Source organism: Grampus griseus, assembly GCF_964374135.1.
Source record: "Grampus griseus genome assembly, chromosome: 4".
NCBI classification, from domain to species: Eukaryota; Metazoa; Chordata; class Mammalia; order Artiodactyla; family Delphinidae; genus Grampus; species Grampus griseus.
In genome coordinates, this window is record NC_138997.1 from 135,480,836 (window position 1) to 135,498,478 (window position 17,643).

General features: G+C 34.8%; 1 pseudogene across 1 annotated transcript in view; it reads right to left on the reverse strand.

Annotated features, from left to right (window-relative positions):
• Positions 1-17,359, reverse strand: part of LOC309822321 (putative tyrosine carboxypeptidase MATCAP2) — a 38,815-nt pseudogene extending 21,456 nt beyond the window's left edge. The window contains exon 1 of the transcript in view: positions 16,636-17,359. The product of the transcript in view is annotated as a putative tyrosine carboxypeptidase MATCAP2 (transcript). The remainder of the gene's footprint in view (positions 1-16,635) is intronic.
• Between the last annotated feature and the right edge of the window lie 284 nt (positions 17,360-17,643).

The following is a 17,643-nucleotide window of genomic DNA, read 5'->3' on the forward strand; positions in this document are numbered from 1 at the left end:
ATAGCATGAACCAGTTTTTATTAAACAATAAAAAATCCTCCATGTATATTTTGTGTATTAGCATGGAGAAAAGTTTGGAGTAACGTACGTATATAGGCTATATGAGGGAAAAAATGATGGAATGGGTAAATAGGAAAAAGATACTAGAGCATTTTTTGATAATCACAGATTATTGGAAAATAATAAATACACAGTTCTACCTATGAACATTTTATAAGATATGTTAATATTGATTTTGCATTTTGCAAAGACTAAAAATATTATACCAGTGAAAACATTCACTTGATCTCTTTATATATCTGAACAGATTTTTTTCTTGGATTTCTACTGGTTCTTCATAATGTCTCCAGTAATATTTTAGGAAAAAGAATTTTGACAGTTATCTCTACATGGTGAATTATATCTTTCATCTTTAAAAGATTACCTGTTTGCTGCACTGAATTAATTTTATTTTAAATTGTATTTTTCTGACATTTATAAAATAAACAACAAAAGTATTTAAGGAAGAATTGGGCACATATTACTACAGCTGATCTGAATTTGAACGGCTTGAGTGCAGTATTTGAATATATGAGAGAGATAATAAGGGATTTAAGAAATAGTTCATTCAACCATATGTATCATACAGGTTATCTTGATGCTATTTTAAGTGGCTTGAACTTTATTTTCCAGTTATTTGTTAGGGAATTAATACATATTTGAATTTCCTCATATTATCTCAGAGCAGATAGACATTATACCAATATCTTGTCAAGTTATAAGTTTAGAGAAATACATTTATGAAGTATAACTTAGTGCAAGCTAAAGGCACAAAGCAGATGGGTTGGAACATTGAAGCCACAACAGACCAGCTTGTGATCCTAACAATTTACTTAATTTCACTGGTCTCTCAGTTTTCTCATGTTAAAATAGGAACAGTAATAATACATCCCTGAAAGGACTATTGTAGTACTATACAAGTATAAGAGCTATCTAAGGAGGGAGTACATATTTCATGCTGAAAAAAACAGTCTGGCAAGTAATAAACACTCAATAAATATCAGCTATTATTGTTGTCGTTATCCTCTCCACTTAAGTATACTTCTCCAAGGGATGAGAGGGCTCGGTAAGACAATGACAATTATCTGACCTAGTTTCTCTGATGGACAATGTTAGCATGTTAAAATAAACAATGGACTCATTCACATCCATCTCTGTTTCTCTCTTTCCCTTTCTTTTTATATCTGTCTGTCTTGCTATAAACTACTTTCATGCTGTAAACTTTCTTAGACATTAATTAACCTCAATATCCAAATATTTAAAAAGTAGAAGCAAATTTCCTTTCTCTGTTATATTTCTGCCACCCAATGCATAATACAGTTAAGACCCAAACATTGATATTGTTAGCTAAGGAAAATAGCAGAAAATTTATGTTATCCAGTGAAGAGAGGAGGCACATAAAACACAACAGAAAAAGAAAATATTATTGGTTTCAGCCTGGTCAGTATTTCAAATCATCTGTGCTGGTTTTTCAGAATCTACAACCTGTAAATATAAACATACATATAAACATAAATATATAGATAAAACATAAATATACAGAGATTGTCTCATCATGAAGTTGCTTGTAACATACTACTTCTGGCATCATAGGTAGATATCCATTTTGTATATTGCTTTTTTAAGTTCTAACATAATTTGAGATATTTTAAACTTCTAACAAATGTTAGAATTTCCTTGTGGTACAATCAGCTAGTCAGCAGATCTCATCTAATGCCTGTCTTCCCTTCAGTGTTCTTCAGCCATATTCTGTTTCCTCTCAGAACTGTCCTGCACACTCATTACCTCACATGAGACCTGAGTGTGACTCTGGCTGATGACAGGGACTCCTCGTTCACAGTCACTTTATGTTCGTTTTGGAAGCATGAGTTGATTTCCAGAACTGGTTCAAGATGATACTACAAGAAAAGGTTTTTGCTGTGTATTCTCCACAGTCTCAGGTTCTTGCTCTTATTTTTCTACTTCCATTTTTATATGCTCTCTCAGACATTTTCAGCTGTGTCATATTGCTGCCAAGATTCTTTATTCTGATGATTTTGGTTCCTAGGAAGGGATGCCTAGATTTCAACATTTTCTGAGCTGGAGAATTACCCTCTGAAGATCACTGGGCTGAAGAATCTCTTGAGACTAACAAATCTGAGGCCACCAAGGGCCCAGAGAGGAACAGTATATCTTTAATAGTTAAACAGCTTCTCCACAGGGAAAAATCTTGGCCCAGATGACCTCACTGATGAATTCAACTAAACATTTAAAGAAGAAATAAAACCAATTCTACACAAACTCCTCCAGAAAATTGTCTCAACTCATTCTATAACACCAGGAACACCATGACAATAAAAACAGACTAGGACACTACAAAGAAGTGAAAATTATATGGCAAAAAACTGTAAAAATTATAATCAAAATTTTAGCAAATAGAATTTATCAGTACAAAAAATAATACCCGGTTATCAAGTATGGTTTCTTCAAGTTGATTTAACACTTGTAAAATCAATTAGTTCATTATATCAAATTTTTTTAAATTTTGAAAAAATGACCATCTCAATAAATACAGATAAAACAGTTAACAAAATACTACATCCATTACTAATAGAAATTATCAAAACATTAAGATAGACGGAGACTTCCTAAACCTGATAAAAGGCATCTACAAAAAATCTACAATTAACATCATATCTAATGGTGAAAACTTAATCTTTTACTCTGGATATATGAAAGAAAACAAGGTGAACTACTCCCACCACTTCTATCCATCATTGTACTGGAGATTCTAGTCAATATAATGAGATGAGAAAAAATAATCCGAATTAAAAAAGGAAGATTTTTTTTCTGATGATCTTGTGTATCTTTATTTGCAAATAGTATGATCATCCATTCAGTGGAATCTATAAAACCCACTGAAAAAAATAAGTGAATTGAACACAAAAACTAACAAGAGAGTGAAGGAAATAATATCTTTATACAAAAATCAATTGTATCTTATATAATAGCAATGAATAATCAGAAATTAAATTTATAATCAATAACATATACAATAGTGTCAAAGCATGTAACATATTAGAGATCAATCTAACAAAATATTTGAAAGACCTGTGCACTGGAAATTGTAATACATCGGTGTGATAAAGAGATCTAAATAAGTAAAGGACATACCACGTTCGTGAGTTCAAAGACTTGATATTGTTAAGAGGACAATTCTGTCCAAATTGATATACAAATATAAAGGAATCCTAATAAAAATCCCAGCAGGTGCTTTGCAGGAATCGAAAATTGATTTTCAAATTTATATGGAAATGCAAAATTATATAATATCCAAAACAGCTTTGAGAGAGAACAAATTTATAAAGCCAACACTACCTTTTATAACATATTATGAGGTTACAACAATCAAGATGTGTGATAATGGCATAAATTCAAACAAATAGAGCAATAGAACAAGATAGGGAATAGTGATATAGTTGCAAAGGCAGTTCAGTGGAAAATGATAGAATTATAAAAAGCAGTGGTAGAACAGTTGGATATTCATACACAAAAGAATGTACTTAGACCCATACTGCACACCACTTAAAAAAATTAAGCCAAAATAAACCAGAAACCTAAATGTAAATACCAAAACTATAAAAGTTCTAGAGAAAAACATAGAAGAAAATATTTGTTTCCATGAATTAGACAAAGATTTCTTGGATACAACAGCAAAAACGTGCTACACAAAAACAAAGTTGGTAAACTGGACTTCATCAGAATTAAAAATCTGCTCTACAAAGATGCTGCTAAGAAAATGAAAGGACAGTACACAGACTTGGAAAAATATTGGCAAACCATACATACGATAAATTACTTGTATCCAGAATATGTAAAGACCTTTCAAATGCAATTTTAAGAAAGCCGATTTAGAATGGGCAAGTGATTTGAACAAACACTCACCAAAAAAGATAAACACATGATACATAAGCACATGAAAAATAGTCAAATATACTGATTATTCTAAAAAAGCAAGTTAAATAACCTACACATCACTTAGAATGGCAATTAAAAAGTCCAAACATACCAAAAGTAGTGAAGATAAGAAGAAACTAGAATTTTCATTCACTGAGACAATCAGCTGGAAAAGTACTTTGACAGTTTTGTTAAATAATACACCTACCTACCATATGTCTAGTCATTCTACTCCTCAGTATATACCTATGAGATATGTAAGCATATGTCAGTACTTTTGCATGAATATTAATAGAAGCCTTACTTATAATAACTCAGATCTGGAAGCAGTTCAAATGTTCATCACTGGTTCAATGCATAAACAAATCTGTATATCAATACTTTGGAATATTACTCAAGAATAAAAATGAATACATGCTACAAGATGGATGAAATCTCAAACTAATTTTACTGAGTTAAAGAAGCCACAGCCCTCATAAAAGAATGGATACTATATAATTTCATTTTTATAAAATTTCAGAATGTGCAAAATAATCTAAATATATATGAAAAGCAGATCAGAGTATGCCTGGAGATAGGGAGGGTGTAGGAATAAAGAGGAAGGAAATAAATACGAAGGGGCATGAGAACACCTTGGGGGGACAATGAATATGTTCAGTGTTTTTTTATAGTGAGGGTTTCACGGGTGTTTCCGTATTTCAGAACTTAAACAATACACTCTAAATATGTGTAACTTATTATATGTGAATTATTCTTTAAGACAGCTGTTGGAAAATTTAATTTTGGATGCATTAATTTCATGTTTATTTTTTTATTATTGCTTTACAATGGTGTGTTAGTTTCCACTTTATAACAAAGTGAATCAGTTATACATATACATGTCCCCATATCTCTTCCTTCTTGCGTCTCTCTCCCTCCCACCCTCCCTATCCCACCCCTCCAGGCGGTCACAAAGCACCGAGCCGATATCCCTGTGCTATGCGGCTGCTTCCCACTAGCTATCTACCTTAAGTTTGGTAGTGTATATATGTCCATGCCTCTCTCTCACTTTGTCACAGCTTACTCTTCCCCCTCCCCATATGCTCAAGTCCATTCTCCAGTATGTCTGTGTCTTTATTCCTGTCTTACCCCTAGGTTCTTCATGACTTTTTTTTTTCTTAAATTCCATATATATGTGTTATCATACGGTATTTGTCTCTCTCTTTCTGACTTACTTCACTCTGTATGACAGACTCTAGGTCTATCCACCTCATTACAAATAGCTCAATTTCGTTTCTTTTTATGGCTGAGTAATATTCCATTGTATATATGTGCCACATCTTCTTTATCCATTCACCTGTTGATGGACACTTAGGTTGTTTCCATCTCTGGGCTATTGTAAATAGAGCTGCAATGAACATTCTGGTACGTGACTCTTTTTGAATTATGGTTTTCTCAGGGTATGTGCCCAGTAGTGAGATTGCTGGGTCATATGGTAGTTCTATTTGTAGTTTTTTAAGGAACCTCCATACTGTTCTCCATAGTGGCTGAACCAATTCACATTCCCACCAACAGTGCAAGAGTGTTCCCTTTTCTCCACACCCTCTCCAGCATTTATTTTTTCTAGATATTTTGATGATGGCCATTCTGACTGGTGTGAGATGATATCTCATTGTAGTTTTGATTTGCATTTCTCTAATGATTAATGATGTTGAGCATTCTTTCATGTGTTTGTTGGCAGTCTGTATATCTTCTTTGGAGAAATGTCTATTTAGGTCTTCTGCCCATTTTTGGATTGGGTTGTTTGTTTTTTTGTTATTGAGCTGCATGAGCTGCTTGTAAATTTTGGAAATTAATCCTTTGTCAGTTGCTTCATTTGCAAATATTATCTCCCATCCTGAGAGTTGTCGTTTGGTCTTGTTTATGGTTTCCTTTGCTGTGCAAAAGCTTTTAAGTTTCATTAGGTGCCATTTGTTTATTTTTGTTTTTATTTCCATTTCTCTAGGAGATGGGTCAAAACGGATCTTGCTGTGATTTATGTCATAGAGTGTTCTGCCTATGTTTTCCTAAAACAGTTTGATAGTTTCTGGCCTTACATTTAGGTCTTTAATCCATTTTGAGCTTATTTTTGTGTATGGTGTTAGGGAGTGATCTATTCTCATACTTTTTCATATACCTGTTCAGTTTTCCCAGCACCACTTATTGAAGAGGCTGTCTTTTCTCCACTGTACATTCCTGCCTCCTTTATCAAAGATAAGGTGAGCATATGTGCGTGGGTTTATCTCTGGGCTTTCTATCCTGTTCCATTGATCTATCTTTCTGTTTTTGTGCCAGTACCATATTGTCTTGATTACTGTAGCTTTGTAGTATAGTCTGAAGTCAGGGAGCCTGATTCCTTCAGCTCCGATTTTCATTCTCAAGATTGCTTTGGCTATTCGGGGTTTTTTGTGTTTCAATACAAATTGTGAAATTTTTTGTTCTAGTTCTGTGAAAAATGCCAGTATTGGTTTGATAGGGATTGCATTGAATCTATAGATTGCTTAGGGTAATAGAGTCATTTTCACAATGTTGATTCTTCCAATCCAGGAACATGGTATATCTCTCCATCTATTTGTATCATCTTTAATTTCTTTCATCAGTGTCTTATAATTTTCTGCATACAGGTCTTTTGTCTCCTTAGGTAGGTTTATTCCTAGATATTTTATTATTTTTGTTGCAATGGTAAATGGAAGTGTTTTCTTGATTTCACTTTCAAATTTTTCATCATTAGTGTATAGGAATGCCAGAGATTTCTGTGCATTAATTTTGTATCCTGCTACTTTACCAAATTCGTTGATTAGCTCTAGTAGTTTTCTGATAGCATCTTTAGGATTCTCTATGTATAGTATCATGTCATCTGCAAACAGTGACAGCTTTACTTCTTCTTTTCCGATTTGGATTCCTTTTATTTCCTTTTCTTCTCTGATTGCTGTGGCTAAAACTTCCAAAGCTATGTTGAATAAGAGTGGTGAGAGTGAGCAAACTTGTCTTGTTCCTGATCTTAGTGGAAATGCTTTCAGTTTTTCACCATTGAGGATGATGTTGGCTGTGGGTTTGTCATATATGGCCTTTATTATGTTGAGGAAAGTTCCCTCTATGCCTACTTTCTGCAGGGTTTTTATCATAAATCGGTGTTGAATTTTGTGAAAAGCTTTCTCTGCATCTATTGAGATGATCATATGGTTTTTGTCCTTCAATTTGTTAATATGGTTTATCACATTGATTGTTTTGTGTATATTGAAGAATCCTTGCATTCCTGGAATAAACCCCACTTGATCATGGTGTATGATTCTTTTAAAGTACTGTTGGATTCTGTTTGCTTGTATTTTGTTGAGGATTTTTGCATCTATGTTCATCAGTGATATTGGCCTGTAGTTTTCTTTCTTTGTGACATCCTTGTCTGGTTTTGGTATCAAGGTGATGGTGGCCTCGTAGAATGTGTTTGGAAGTGTTCCTCCCTCTGCTATATTTTGGAAGATTTTGAGAAGTATAGGTGTTAGCTCTTCTCTAAATATTTGATAGAGTTCGCCTGTGAAGCCATCTGGTCCTGGCCTTTTGTTTGTTGGAAGATTTTTAATCACACTTTCAATTTCAGTGCTTGTGATTGGTCTGTTCATATTTTCTATTTCTTCCTGATTCAGTCTTGGCAGTTGTGCATTTCTAAGAATTTGTCCATTTCTTCCAGATTGCCCATTTTATTGGCATAGAGTTGTCTGTAGTAATCTCCCATGATCTTTTGTATTTCTGCAGTGTCAGTTGTTACTTCTCCTTTTTCATTTCTGATTCTATTGATTTGAGTCTTCTCCCTTTTTGCTTGATGAGTCTGGCTAATGGTTTATCCATTTTGTTTATCTTCTCAAAGAACCAGCTTTTAGTTTTATTGATCTTTCCTATCGTTTCTTTCATTTCTTTTTCATTTATTTCTGATCTGATTTTCATGATTTATTTCCTTCTGCTAAGTTTTGGGTTTTTTTGTTCTTCTTTCTCTAATTGCTTTAGGTGCAAGGTTAGGTTGTTTATTCGAGATGTTTCCTGTTTCTTAAGGTAGGATTGTATTGCTATAAACTTCCCTCTTAGAACTGCTTTTGCTGCATCCCATAGATTTTGGGTCGTCATGTCTCCATTGTCATTTGTTTGTAGGTATTTTTTTATTTCCTCTTTGATTTCTTCAGTGATCACTTTGTTATTAAGTAGTGTATTGTTTAGCCTCTATGTGTTTGTATTTTTTACAGATCTTTTACTGTAATTGATATCTAGTCTTATAGCGTTGTGGTCGGAAATGATACTTAAACAATTTCAATTTTCTTAAATTTACCAAGGCTTGACTTGTGACCCAAGACATGATGTATCCTGGAGAATATTCCATGAGCACTTGAGAAAAATGTGTATTCTGGTTTTTTTGGATGGAATGTCCTATAAATATCAATTAAGTCCATCTTGTTTAATGTATCATTTAAAGCGTGTGTTTCCTTATATATTTTCATTTTGGATGATCTGTCCTTTGGTGAAAGTGGGGTGTTAAAGTCCCCTACTATGAATGTGTTACTGTCGATTTCCCCTTTTATGGCTGTTAGTAATTTGCCTTATATATTGAGGTGCTCCTGTGTTGGGTGCATAAATATTTATAATTGTTATATCTTCTTCTTGGATCGATCCCTTGATCATTACGTAGTGTCCTCCTTTGTCTTTTCTGATAGTCTTTATTTTAAAGTCTATTCTGTCTGATATGAGAATTGCTACTCCAGCTTTCTTTTGGTTTCCATTTGCATGAAATATCTTTTTCCATCCCCTTACTTTCAGGCTGTTTGTGTCTCTAGGTCTGAAGTGGGTCTCTTGTAGACAGCAAATATATGGGTCTTGTTTTTCTATCCATTCAGCCAATCTGTGTCTTTTTGTGGGAGCATTTAGTCCATTTACATTTAAGGTAGTTATCGATATGCATGTTATTTTATAATACTTACAGTAGAAAATTCTGGTTGCAGTTCCAGAAGAAATAACCCTGATTATATAAATTCAAAATGAACTTCTCTGGATGACAGTACAAAATAATATGTTGGAGTGAAAAAAATTAATACAACCTGAGAATTTAATAATAGAAATTATTATGAATATTAATTTTAATTGTATTTAATTAATAATAATTATTAATAATAAGTAATATTTATTCATTATTTACCATATCCTAGGCCTTTTTCTAAGATCATTCCATGTATATTATTCAAATAATGTAACAAGCCACTGTGCAGTCTTCCTCCAGAAATCTTGAAAAATTATCTTGATAGCCACATGGACTTCTGTATATTTTCCATGCCATAGTTCTACTGTTACCTGGAAAGAGTCTGGGTGAATAACCTGCTTCTGTTATTTCCAGAGCCTGATCCTATAGAGTCATGGACATTCTCTTCCAAGATATAATTTACATATGGTCTGATAGGCAAGTGAACAAAATAATAATAATCTGAAATTTTTGTCTCTGTTCTCTGTCTGAAAACTTTTCATGCATGCTAGTTTTTAATTTTTTTTTTAGAGTGTAAGGAAAAAGATTGACTCACTGTCACAGTAGAAAGGGGTGGTAGTGGATACATTGTAATTATATATCATTACTGTTAGTCACATCAAATGTATACGGATTTAAGGCACATTTAACTGTTTGGAAGCTCTTGTCAAAATTCAAGAAGCTTAACCATTTACAAATTTCTCTTTTTGTCTGCTCAGTCGATATTGTCTGAATCTCACCTCTAATGTTCTTGAACATGAGGATAGGATCAATATTTTTATTTTGACTACTTAGCACCTGGTAAAGTAAATAACACAGCACAAGCCCAGCGTATACTAGTTTAACTGAACTGAATTCAAAAGAGATAAGTCTCAACTTGCTCTAATAAATCTTTCCTTTGTCATTATATCCATTTTTCTCTCTGCCGATCCCATTTATTATCCAATATGAGAATTTTATGAGCTTTCACTAAGGAAGTCAGAATAAGATAGGAATATAGAAGGAACAGAATTTCAAGGTTGCTTCATGTGTAATGATTTTCATAAGTTTCCTAATTTCTGCTTTCACATTTCATATAATTTTATATTGCAAATATTATTCATCAAACCTGAAAGTTTTAATTTCCTGATTGAAGAGGTATCCTTTAGATCCTGTTCATACTTTCATATTTAACCAGTACACTATTTACCCTAATTTTGTAAAAATTTAATTTAATCACTTTATGTGTAATATGTTTGATCTTTGATTTAAATTTTATTTCTTTCAAATTTATGAAATGGTTATATAAATAAAGTGTATTTACATTAATCATTTATATCTTAATATTCTTTTCTAGTACAGAATGTCAAGTATTCACCTTTAATTTAAAACCTCTATAAGATGTTTCAATGTATTTATACTCTATACTTCTCATGATTTTTACATCTTTAACATTTATATCATGTGATTATTTTGCCCAGAAATTAGGAGTTCAGTTACTTTTCCAGAATATACTTTCTCTCTCTATGTAAAAAAAATTTTATTAGTGAATAAAATAGTTGATTTATCAGAGAAAAATAATATGGAAAATATGCTTTTAAAATTCTCAGAGCTCAAAATTAAAAAGGCATATGTAAATATGAAATATAGAACTTGTTATATTTTGTTAAGGCTCAATATATTTGTCAACATCATTTGTAAAATTCAGACCATCATTCCAACTCTTATTCATAGTGTAACTGTTGAATCAATGTTAAGAAGGTGGGATGACAAAGGTCTTCCTATATATCATATGTTCAATATTAATTTCATGATAATAATGTGATTAAGGAAAAAAATCCATAATCAATATTGTCACACTCTAAACAAGAGTGTTATCTCTGTTTCCTCTTTTTCTGCCATATTGTCAAGATTACTGAGTGCCAAAATAGAAGTTGAAGATAGCACATGATACATTACATTTTGGCTTGTCTAAAACACATATATTTGAATTTTTAAAACATAACTCTTGAGCTGAAAGTCACAAAAATATATTGGTTAATACATTTGTGATCATTTTCTAGTAAAATGGAATCCGTATGTTTAATACATTATGAAATTGTAGTGACCAAAGTAAAATATTGATTCCTGACTGCTCAGTTTTTTGGAAATTTTATCATTGAGTTTTAGGGCAGGGAAATCTGATAGTTTAAATTTCTGAAAGCATTTAGATCTTTGAAGAGAAATAACACAAGTCCACACTCAAATCTGAAAATACTTTGTATCCATTTAGTTCTGTGTTGAGTTTTAAATGGTTATTTAAGTACATGTGCTCAAAATAATATTGTAGTTTCCATCATTATGTATCTGGGACTGTGGGAGAGAGAACCAATAAAATTAATCTCTGTAAGCTTCCTAGACAAAAAAATAAACTTACCAGACTAACTATGAGTAAAAAATAACTTTATAGTCCAGGCATCAATTCTGAAGTTTATTATTATAATGAAATTATCAGGAAATCATTTGATGCCATTTTTATAGATTTTAAAAAGTAAATGTTGAGGGCTTCCCTGGTGGTGCAGTGGTTGAGAGTCAGCCTGCCGATTCAGGGGACACGGGTTCATGCCCCGGTCCAGAAAGATCCCACATGCCACAGAGTGGCTAGGCCCGTGAGCCATGGCCGCTGAGCCTGTGCGTCCGGAGCCTGTGCTCCGCAACAGGAGAGGCCACAACAGTGAGAGGCCCACGTACCGCCAACAAAAAATAAAAATAAAAATAAATTCATGTACAGAGATTTCTTTTAAAAATTACATAAGTCAATAAAACTGCATAATATATTTTAAAGTTATTAGGAAAAAAATTTAGAATTCTAAAAGTATAGAATATAAGCTAGAAAAATTCAGAAAAGAAGAGGAAGAGACTATAAAACTATTGCAGAAATAAAGATTTCTTTTAAGGCCTCAAAAAAGAGAATGATTTTTGCTCAATACAGTTTATGAAAATAAACATGAGCTCAAGTGTAAGTGAGCAAAATAGAGGGGAATAAGCAAAAAGTTAAGTTGTTTACAGAGACATTTCTTACATGTGCATGATAGGTATACTCCGTATATCTGTATTCACAGTATATCCATAATTGGTATCTTTGAGGAAGAGAGACAAATAAGGTGGTTACAGAAATAGTAAAAATTATGACAAAATGTTCCAAAAATATACAAAGACTTAAGAATATAACATACATATATATATATAACTAAATCACTTTGCTGTACACCTGAAACTAGCACAATGGTGTAAATCAACTCTACTTCAATTAAAAATGTATATAACACAATGTATCATATACTATTCCAAATAAGAAATACTGGATACCAATGAAAACTGTGCCATGTTGTAAAATGAAGAATAAATCCTTTGAAAGTACAGGGAGTAAAAGTTATCTCCTAACTTAAAAAAAAAAAAAGTCTGAATTCAGATATTAAAATTGGGAATTCAGAGCTAGAAGAAAATGAACGATGACTGTAGGGTCTTCAGGGAAAGAAAGAGTGACCAAAGAATTTTAAACTGAGTGAAACCATATTTAAATATAATAACAAAAGGAAAATATTTTCAAACATGATGAAACTTTTAGAGAATCTTCTCATTTTAAGAAAAACTGCTGGGCTTCCCTGGTGGCGCAGTGGTTGAGAATCTTCCTGCTAATGCAGGGGACACGGGTTCAAGCCCTGGTCTGGGAGGATCCCACATGCCGTGGAGCAGCTAGGCCCGTGAGCCACAACTACTGAGACTGTACGTCTGGAGCCTGTGCTCCGCAACAAGAGAAGCCACGATAGTGAGAGGCCCATGCACCGCGATTAAGAGTGGCCCCCATTTGCCACAACTAGAGAAAGCCCTCGCACAGAAATGAAGACCCAACACAGCAAAAATTAATTAATTAATTAATAAACTCCTACCCCCAACATCTTCTAAAAAAATTAAAAAAAATAAAAAAACACCTGGGTTCTAGTCCTAGCTCTGCCACTTGCTATCTCAACTTTTTTTAAAAAAACAAAAAACGAAAAACTGCTGCACAAATAGTTTTAGTCAACTGAGAAATTAAACAAGAATGTACGTAGTGACATCAACAAGATGGTGGTATAGGAATTTCTAGCACTGCCCCCTCCCCAAAACATCAATTTGAACTATCCATGCAAAAAAATACTTTCACAAAGAGTTAGGCATTCCAGGTGAAGGTTTATAGCACCCAGACAAAGCACAGAAATAGGCATCGAAGAGTATGAAAAAGATAGATCCACATTATCCCCATCATTCAGCCCACACTTAAGCTCAGGGAGCCCAGCACTGAGAGACACACCATGGGAAAAGAAGTGAAATGAGCAGCTGAATTCACTGCAGACCCCAATGTTGGCCAGCTCTAGCACGAGGCCAACTCCCACAGCTTTAGGTGGGAAACTCCCATTAGACTTCTGTAACTCATGCCTCCTGGCCCATCCCTGCACAAGCTGGCTCCCCTGGTCCCAGGCAGCTCCTGTGGCCCAAGGCTCCAAACCAGACCCTGTAAATCTGGCCTCCTGGCAGGCATCTGCCAAACCAATTTCCTGGCTGGAACAGCACCAGGGTGGCCCCCACTACCTATTCTCTAGACTGGTTCCTGCAGACCAGATATGGAAATCAAGCAACACACTCCTTAACAACCAAGGGGTAAAAGAAGAAATCAAAAGGGAAATCAAAAAACATCTTGAAACAAATGAGAATGGAAACACAACATACAAGAATTATGGGATGTAGCAAAAGCAGTTCTAAGAGGAAAGTTACAGTGATAAATGCCTAACAAGAAAAAAGAAAGATCACAAATAAACAACTTAGCATTACAACTAGAAACTAGAACTAGGAAAAGAAGAACAAATTAAGCCCAAAATTAGCAAAACGAAGGAAATAACAAAGATTAGAGCACAAATAGAGAGCAGAAAAACAATAGAAAAGATCAATGAAACTAAAAGCTGTGTTTTTTAAAAAAGTTAAAATAAACTTTTTTTTTTTTTTTTGCGGTACGCAGGCCTCTCTCTCACTGATGTGGCCTCTCGTGTTGCGGAGCACAGGCTCCGGACGCGCAGGCTCAGCGGCCATGGCTCACGGGCCTATCCTCTCCACGGCATGTGGGATCTTCCCGGACCGGGGCACGAACCTCTGTCACCTGCATCGGCAGGCGGACTGTCAACCATTGCGCCACCAGGGAAGCCCATAGATAAACTTTTGGCTAGATTAACTAAGAAAAAAGAGAGAAGACTCAAATAAATAAAATCAGAAATGAAAGTGGAGAAATTACAACTGGCATCACCAAAATACAAAGCATCATGAGACAACCATGAAAATTATACACCAGCAAATTGAATAACCTAGAAGAAGTGGATAGATTTCTAGAAACACACAACCTACCAATACTGAATCATGAAGAAATGAAGAAATAGAAAAACTGAATGGACCAGAAGCAAGTGAGGAGATTGCATCAGTTTCCTTACCGATTCAATCCCAACACAGAAATGTTCAAGATGGCTTCACTGGTGAATTCTATCAAACATTTAAAGCCAAATTAAGGCTAATCCTTCTCAAACTCTTCTAAAAAACTGAAGAGGAGGGAGCACTCCCAAACTCATTTTATGAGGCCAGCGTTATTACTTAAATACCAAAGCAAGATAAGGACACTACAAGAAAAGAAAACTACAGCCCAATATCCCTGATGAATATAGATGCAAAATTTTCCAATAATATACTAGCAAATTGAATTCAACAGTACATTAAAAGGATCACACACCATGATCAAGTGGGGTTCAGAACACTTGGATGCAAGCATGGTTCAACACTTGCAAATCAATAAATTTGATAACCACATTGATAGAATGAAAAATAAAAATCTCAATAGTTGCAGAAAGAAGCTTTTGACATTTAACATTCCTTCAAGATAAAAGCTCTCAATAAATGGGTTATAGAAGGAACCTACCTCAACATAATTAATGCCATATATGACAAATCCACAGTTGACATCATACTCAATGGTGAAAGTTTGAAAGATTTCCCGCTAAGATCAAGAACAAGGCAAGGGTGCTCGCTCTCACCAGTTTTATTCAATATAGTACTAGAAGCCATAGGCAGAACAAATAAGCAAGAAAAAGAAATAAAAGGCATCCAAATTGGAAAGGAAGAAGTAAAATTTTCTCTGCAGATGATATGATCTTATATATAGAAAATGCTAACGACTCCACCAAAAAATTGTTAGAGCTAATTAATGAATTCAGTAAAGTTGCAGGATACAAAATCCATATGCAAAAATCAGTTGTATTTCTATGTATTAACAATGAACTATCTGAAAAAGAGACAAAGAAAAACAATTCCATTTACAATTATATCAAAAGTAATAAAATATTTAGGAATAAATTTAAACAAGGATGTAAAAGATCTTTACACTGAAAATTACATGACATTGATGAAAGAAACTGAAGAAGACACACAATAAATGGAAAGATATGCTGTGTTCATGGATCAGAAGAATTAAAATACAAGAGGATACCAGGAAAATAATCACAAATAGAAGAAACATAATAATTTGAAAAAGATGATAGTATAGATACAGACCTGATGACGTGATCAAGAACAAACATTATGGAACATTTAAAACAATCTACAAGTTGAATACAGTAGAACAAAATGAGACATGGGTCTTAATGAATTGAGAGACCCCATACTAACCCTGGTCACACTACCTGAATGTGATACATAAACCTGTCAGATCCGCTATTATTTTGCTCTGTTACAGCTCCCTTGACAATACAGAATTGAAGATTATAAACAACTATATGATTAATCAAAAATAAAGCCTCCTTGATATTGAACTAACACAATAAAAGTCAACTGCCATTTTCCTTAACAATATTAGATAGATTGGTAGGCTAATATTGTAACATTATAAAATAAGTATCACATGTCACCCAGTATTAATATTCTTGTTAAAAGTAGGAATAAGAGGGCTTCCCTGGTGGTGCAGTGGTTGAGAGTCCACCTGCCCATGCAGGGGATACGGGTTCATGCCCTGGTCCGGGAAGATCCCACATGCCGCCGAGCGGCTGGGCCCGTGAGCCGTGGCTGCTGAGCCTGCGCGTCCGGAACCTGTGCTCCGCAATGGGAGAGGCCACAAGAGTGAGAGGCCCGCATACTGCAAAAAAAAAAAGTTCCTTGGCAAGTATCAAGACTAGACCCCAAAATGCTTTTAGGGGCCTAAGCAAGCTGAGAATGTAATACAACAGGGAGAACCAGAGTTACTGCATGCTCCATCTAAGGCATTCAAAATCAAAAAGAAAACACAAACACTTGTCTGTGGACTGACGAATGGGCCATAAGTTTGTAACTCCCAAATGAAAGCTGGAACCAGAATCTGAAGCTTTTTCCTAATATAGTTGCTTCCTGACACAACGTCTATATAATAGATTCTTTGTAGATTTTGATTAGTGCAAAGTAGTTTACATATGAGTTGTGACACTCACTTGGAGATTTCTTGTCACATACTTACATGTTCTGGATGGGAGTTAACTATAAATAATTGGAATATTTTAAAACAACTCTTTTTGGCTTTCTATAAGATGGCAAATAATTGTTTTCATTACGTAAAATGAAATACCGCTACTGAAGTAGCATTTTACCTGCTTAAGAAACTGGTCAGTTGCTTTGTTGTGCTTGGTTAAGACACTTAGCAGAGAAGGATTAGCATATTCAAACTGAGGATTGTAGGTGAAGTCAGACTTAAGAGTCTCACTTTTTCTTTCTCCAAGTTGGTGGGCTTTATAGCAGTCAGTATACAAAATTTCCTTCCAGAAAATTCATCTCCTTTTTCAAAACTTCTAGACAGCTGAGACTGTGGCTTTGGCTTTGGAAAAGTAGAGAAATGGCGTCGCTTGACCTTTCTTTCATTTTGGGGTGTAGGTGGCAGTACTACGCTGTTTCCTGTGACAGAGATACCATGTGTAAACTTTACAGGACTTGACACTGAACTAGTGACAAAAACAGCAGGCTGCCTCTGTAGGCAGTACCAAGTACCACTGCTCATCACAGACACTGGGGCTTTTATCTTGCGAAGATCTTTACTACGTGAAGAGCTACGAGATTGCTGGGTTTTCTACATCTTTTGGAGTAGGTGGAGGAAGACTGTTTTAGTGAATGATGCTCTTTCTCCTCTTTGCTCTGTAGTAGGACATTGTAACTACTGGTTCCAGTTGTGAAAATGTCCTTTAGTATTCCAGGAGGTAAATGTGGCATGCTTCTTTTGCTGTCAATGATCAAGGACTCTTCTGCATTTAGAATAGACTTCTTAGCAAGTTCTTGCTCAGGCCAGTGAAGCTTTTCCGTTCCGCGAGTGGACTCCAGCATCGTCCCAATGAGGCCGCGGGCGGCGGGCGCTGGGGGGCGAGGGCCAGACAGGAACCGCGAGGGCAGCCTCTAGCCTGCAGCCATGCCTCAGATGCGGGGTCGCGGAGGAAGGTTGCTCTGGGCGACTGGGTGCAGGATAAGGCAGGTAAGGACACACGAAGACGTGCTGACAGAGAGCTGTGAGCAGCGTTCCCTCCAGCCCGCAGGTGCTGGAAGGTACTCTGTATAATGTTATTTATATGACACTTTGGAAGAGTCAAATAAAATTTATAATGACAACACAG